The 6,000-nt window shown below is 54.9% G+C and overlaps 1 protein-coding gene across 6 annotated transcripts in view; it reads right to left on the reverse strand.

Annotated features, from left to right (window-relative positions):
* Sbno2 (strawberry notch homolog 2) overlaps nt 1-3,415 on the reverse strand; it is a 46,702-nt gene extending 43,287 nt beyond the window's left edge. For 3 of the 6 annotated variants that reach the window (XR_003837773.1, XM_021173730.2, XM_021173733.1), the window contains exon 1: nt 1,745-1,833. The gene's annotated coding sequence lies outside the window, so the exon portion shown is untranslated. Of the gene's footprint in view, nt 1-211; nt 360-1,744; nt 1,834-3,296 lie in introns of those variants that run through there. The other 3 variants (XM_029482433.1, XM_021173732.2, XM_029482431.1) reach the window with 2 other exon arrangements.
* Nucleotides 3,416-6,000: the final 2,585 nt, after the last annotated feature.

Here is a 6,000-nt window from a genome sequence, read left to right on the forward strand (position 1 = left end):
TGATTGCTATTGGATCAGGTCCCTAGCACGGCTGACTGCAGGGAGGGAGGCACCAGGTTATGCCCCTTGTTCCTTCAAATGTCCCCAGTCTCACACAGCAGAGCCAGTCCCAACCATGCCAGGTTCCAGGCAATGCCTCAATCTAACGTGTTCACTGGGGTCCCAGCTCAGCTTAGTACCTCGGGGCCCTTTACCACATTGGAAAACTCACCAGCAGTTGTGCCACCCCCAAGGTCAGGCTCCCCGTCACTCCCCACTCTCAGGGTTCAGTGGCCCGCACCAGACAGCCAAGGCAGGAAGGCCGCCGCTCCAGAGCGGGCGGGACTCAGGGACTCACAGGCATTCCGGGAAGCAGAGCCGGGGGATGGCCCAGACACTTGACACACTCATGCCTTTTTTTTTTTTTTTTTTTAACTTTTCAGAGCATTAATCATGACATCTGAGGAGACTCCCTGAAATCCCTCCCTCACCACCAGGCTAGTTCAGCTGTGTCCCTCTAGTGCATCTCTAGTACCTGGGGTGGTGGTACCCACTCTCCCCCACTTAGCTCCCTGGTGAGGTGGTTTCAAAGTCACTCTCTACCACACACTCCCCCAACCCAAACCAGAAGAGGAGACGTGAGAGACGTGGCTGGGACCAGTGGTGGGGCCAGGTCTGGGCACCCACCCAGGAAACCCAGTAAGGAGACTCATTGATAGCCAGGGTTCCTGAGAACCCCCAACGCTGAGGACACCAAGTTGGGTAGGAAGGGACAAAAATACCTCAGGGGGCGCCAGGGTCAAAGACCACCAGAAAAAGAAAGGGGTCAAAAAGGACACTGAACAGGAGTTGATAGAAGACAACTGAAAAGAAAGGTTAGGGGTCATGACTGAGCCTGGGGTCAAATGATCATGGCACAAGGTGGGGGTTGGGGTTCCCTCCCAGGACCAGGGTCAAGGGCAGGAGTGGCGGGGAAGGTTCCCGGGGTGCAACCTGAGTCTCAGGAGAGGGAAGGTCCTGGGTCTAGGAGGAAGGGGTACCCAGGATGAGGTTAAGGTTCACTGGGAGAACAGGGGTCCCAAGGTGAGGTTGAGGTTCAACTGTAGATGGGAAGGTAGAGGTCTGTTAGGGTCAAGGTTCAAAGTAGATTGTCTGGGAATCGAGGTGCCGGAAAGAATGAGGGGTACCTCCAAGGACCCAATACCAGGGTCAAGGCCAGGATTCACAGGCTGTGGACAAGATTTTCAGGGAAGGAAGGGTTCTCACCACCAGAGGCAGGAATCCGAGTCAGCCAAAAGGAAGGGGGGTAGGGGGTCATAGGAAACTGGGGTCAGTGTCAAAATGGAGGTCGCAATAGGAGTCGGGGTTCCCTGGGAGCTGGGTCAAAGCGGGAATGAGAGAGAGGTCCCCGGAGATGGGGGAGTTCACGGGAACAGCCAAGAGGCTCACTGCCTGGGGCAGGGGCAGGGGTCGCAACCGGACGTGGGGTCAGGACTCGTGGGTCAAGACCGAGCCTGAAGTCCACGCGGAACGTGGGGTCTCGCCTCACAGAGAGAGATGGGGCGCACAGGGGTCGTAACTGGGGGCGGGGTCAGGGGGTCGCGGGGAGGGTCAGAGGTCGCGCGCGGTGCGGCACCCTCCTCCGCGTCCACTCCCGCCCTGCAGCCAAGGAACGGCCACGAGAAGCCCGGAACCAGAGCCTGGCCGCAAGAGTCGCGTGGGGATCGCGAAAGGGTCACAGTGGCGTCTCGGGCCGGCGCCTCACCTCAGACCTGATCGCTGAGCCCGCGACGCCTCGGTTTCCCGGAGCCTCTCAGCGGCCGCCGCTCACTTCCGGGTTCTGGGCGCCATGTTGCCGGCGGCGCGCACTTCCGCTTCTACGAAGGGGCGCGGCCTTAGGGGCGGGGCCTCTTGGGGCCGGGCAGTTCTTGCTACTTGAGGGAACTGGACCCCTTCTCTGTCCCCTGCCTGACCTTGCTGGGCTGTACGATTGATCCTCAGTTTACCCTTCAGGGCTTTGCACATGCCCTGGCACACTTGCAACATCAGACCCCACCAACCTCTCACACCCTTGCCATCCTCCGCTCCCTTAGAACTATCTAGAAGCCCTATTTTCTTTTCTTTTTAGACAGTCTCACTATGTGGCCTTGTCTGGCCTAGAACTCACAAAGATCCACCAGAACTCTACAAGTGCTGATGTTACAAGCATAAACCATCATGCCTGGTCCAATCTCTTAAACCCACTATAGATCTAATTCACGTGTCTCCCTTCTCAGTCCAGACCTAGGACAATGGCCTCCGTGGGACTAAAGCCAGTTCAGTCACCATCCCCTTCCCAGCTGGGTATCATGAATTCAGGTCCAGAGGCACCACCATTCAGAAGCCTGTGTCCTGCAACCCTGAGATTAGATTTGCCCATAAAAAAATGAACTGTATGGATGCTGTTTTATCTCCATGTAGCTGGCTGTCCTGGAACTCCCTCTGTATACCAGGGTGGCCTTGGACTCAGAGATCTTCCTCCCTCTGCCTCCCAAGTATTGAAATTAAAAGCATGCGCCGCCATCCCAGATGAGAACCTGGCTCTTTATTGTGCCCCCAAAAAACCCTGTCTAAGGGACAGGAAACCAGGACTATCTGTCCTCAGGGAAGGAGACCCAGGCAAGAGTCTCTGCATAAAGCTAAGGATACCACTGGGGATCTTAAGCAGTAAGGCTATAGAAACTTGGATTTTAAGTTTAATCAGGAGTTTGTCACACAGACCAAAAGGAAAGACAGTCTAGATAAAAGAAAAGCTGTTTAAAAGCCTGGTATAGCCGGGCAGTGGTGGCACACTCCTTTAACTTAATCTCAGCCCTGGGCAGGCAGAAACAGGCCATCTCAGTGATTTCAAAGTCAGCCAGGGCTACACAGAGAAGCAATGTCTTGAAAACCAAACAACAATAAAAAAGCCTGGTATAGTGGGTGGGCAGCCAGCTTGGGGTAAAGGGCTGAGGACCTGAGCTCTATTCCCAAGCCCAGGTGTGGTGGCATGGGCTCAGAAGATCATCTCGTTGCTGCAGAAGCAGAGGCAGGAGGGTTCCTAGCCTAGTGGGCACATTCCAGGTCCAGGAGGGACCAAGTCTCAGGGAGCAATACAGGTGGTACCTGAGGAGTAACTTTCAAGGTTAACTTCTGACCTACACACACACACACACACACACACACACTGTACACAAACACATACACCCCCCACGCGCACACACAGAATAAAGAGTTTGGAAGTGTGAGACCCACTAGGAGGCCTGAGTCCCACACCCAAGAACCCAGTTCCTTCTCACCTTAGTCCTCTGAGATAGGTGTCACCGGCATTCCCCAGGAGAAGAAATGGAGGCAGAGGACTATCCTGAAATTAGTCCCAGGTCACCTAAGGAAAGGCATGAAAGTGACCTCTGCCACACGTCCAGCACGGGAAGCCATGAAGTCACTGTGAATAATCTTGCCTCAAATGGGGGCAGTTTGCCCAGCCCAGGGTGTATCTAGCCCTGTCAGCCCGAAGGAATCTGCCAAGCTGGGGATGGCTAGGGAATTAGTCAGATTTGGGGATTTCCAAGGAAACACAGGAGTCAGCCTCAGAAAGCAACAGGGACCTGGCTCTAAGTCCATGGCCCAGGGTTTTTGTTTTGTTTGTTTGTTTGTTTGAGACAGGGTTTCCTTGTAGCCCTGGCTGTCCTGGAACTCACTTTGCAGGCCAGGCTGGCTCGAACTCAGAAGTCTGCCTGCCTCTGCCTCCCAAGTGCTGGGATTAAAGGCATGCGCCACCATGCCTGGCCATGGCCCAGTTTTAAATATGCAGCAGCATGGGCTTGCTGTGTGACCCCCGGGAACTTTACTCCTCTGAGCCTTTAAACTAAGGAGCTATGTGCTAGGTTGTTCCACTGACCACACTGACAAACTGTGGCTTTGTTTGTTTTGAGAACAGTTTCACCAGGTGCGGTGGCGCATGCCTTTAATCCCAGCACTCGGGAGGCAGAGGCAGGCAGATTTCTGAGTTCCAGGCCAGCCTGGTCTTCAAAGTGAATTCCAGGACAGCCAGGGCTATACAGAGAAACCCTGTCTTGAAAAAACAAACAAACAAAAACAAAACAACAACAACAACAAAAAAGAGAACAGTTTCATGCACTCAGGCCAACCCCAAACTCAAAAATGTAGCCAATAATGACCTTGAACCAGTGCGGTGGTGGCACATTCCTGTAATCCCAGCACTCGGGAGGCAGAGGCAGGCGGATTTCTGAGTTCAAGGCCAACCTGGTCTACAGAGTGAGTTCCAGGACAGCCAGGGCTACTCAGAGAAACCCTGTCTCGAAAAACAAAAACAAAACAACAACAACAACAACAAAAACAAAAAACAATAACCTTGAACTCCCTGCTCCCCACCCATCCCCGCACACCTCCACCTTCCAAGTGCTGGGGGTGACAGGCAAGTGCTGGGGGTGACAGGCATGTGCTGGGGTGACAGGCATGTGCTGGGGTGACAGGCATGTTCCACTATGTCTGGTTTATGTGGTATTGAGGATGGAACCCAGGCCCTCTGCATGCTGGGTAGCCCACCTTCAGAGCCCCAGCCTAGTTTTAGCTTTACAATTTGATATGGGGGGGGGGGGTCAGATACATAGGGAGGGATGAAGCCCAGCACCTTAGGCTAAATAGGAAAGTACCAGCACTGAACAGCTTTGCACAGCCCATGTCTTTGTTTCAAAGGATAGAAAGCCCTGCCAGGGAGTGCTAAGGAACTTCTGGAGCCCTCAGCTTCTCAGACTGGAGCAGCCCCAGCCCCAGCTCCCCTATTGAGATCTGCCTACCTCCCGCCCCCGCCCTGCCCGCAGCAGCTAGCTTCCCTCCAGGTTCCCAGCCCTCAGCAGGTACCAAGCTGCAGGTGCGCCAGCCTGGCCAGGCAGGCCAGGACCTAGGGATTCACTTCCTGTTTCCCTACAATCTGGAAAGTCCCGGTGTTCCCAGGCTGCCACCAAAGCTTCTCCTCCTCATGGTCCCCCTGGCCACTTCTGTTTTCTATACCCACTTCCCCTGGAGGGGGGGGGCCCAGTCTGGCACCTCCTCTTCCCCTCTTCCCCTCCACCACCCTTCCATCTCCCTTTCTCAAGCTCTAGCTGGGTTTTCCTCAGTGTAGAAGGGGACACTGAGGCAGGAGCAGCAGCAGAAGGATATATCCACCCCCCCACCTCATCTCCCTGTCTCTCTCTCCTCCCAACTTTGTCTCTCTTCACACAGCCACCTCACCCCAACAGCCAGTACGGCCCAGTGCAGGCATCTTCCTCCTCCAGCGGCTGACCCACCTGTAGCTCCTTGGTGTTCCCAAGGTGTCTATAGGCCACTGTCCCAGGACCTGGGGCTCCCAGCTCTCTGCCCCAGGACATACAGCCAGATCCTGCTAGGCCCCTGTTAGGGCTGCAGTCTGTGCCAAGACTTCGGGGAAGAGCTAACCTGCCTGACAGGTTTGAGATCCACCCAGCCCAGGCCTTCCTCCTCTCTAGGGAGAGGCTGAGACACCTGGAACTTGCAGGGAAACGCTCATCGGCACACCTCCACTTTGTCTCCAGTGGGTCCTGAGGTTGGGGAGCAACAGGCTGGACAATGGAAGAACAATGGGAATCGGAATCGTAACAGGGGAATGATGGGGGAAGGTCCAGGGCTGGATAGTGGGGATCACTAGGGAGCTGAGGGCAACAGGAAGCCATGAGGGTTGTAGAGCAAGGGATACTGTACAGCCAGGGCAGAGACAGAAGTCAGTTGGAGCTATGCATGGTGGCATAGTACTATGTTATCCCAGGGAGCAGCCTTCTGGGACGCAGACCAGCAACACCCCAAGCCTTGGCCAGCTGTTTTTTGTTTGTTTTGTTTTGTTTTCGAGACAGGGTTTCTCTGTGTAGTCCTGGCTGTCCTGGAACTCACTCTGTAGAACAGGCTGGTCTCGAACTCAGGAATCTGCCTGCCTCTGCCTCCCAAGTGCTGGGATTAAAGGCGTAT

Source organism: Mus caroli, chromosome 10, assembly GCF_900094665.2.
Source record: "Mus caroli chromosome 10, CAROLI_EIJ_v1.1, whole genome shotgun sequence".
In the NCBI taxonomy this organism is placed as follows: domain Eukaryota; kingdom Metazoa; phylum Chordata; class Mammalia; order Rodentia; family Muridae; genus Mus; species Mus caroli.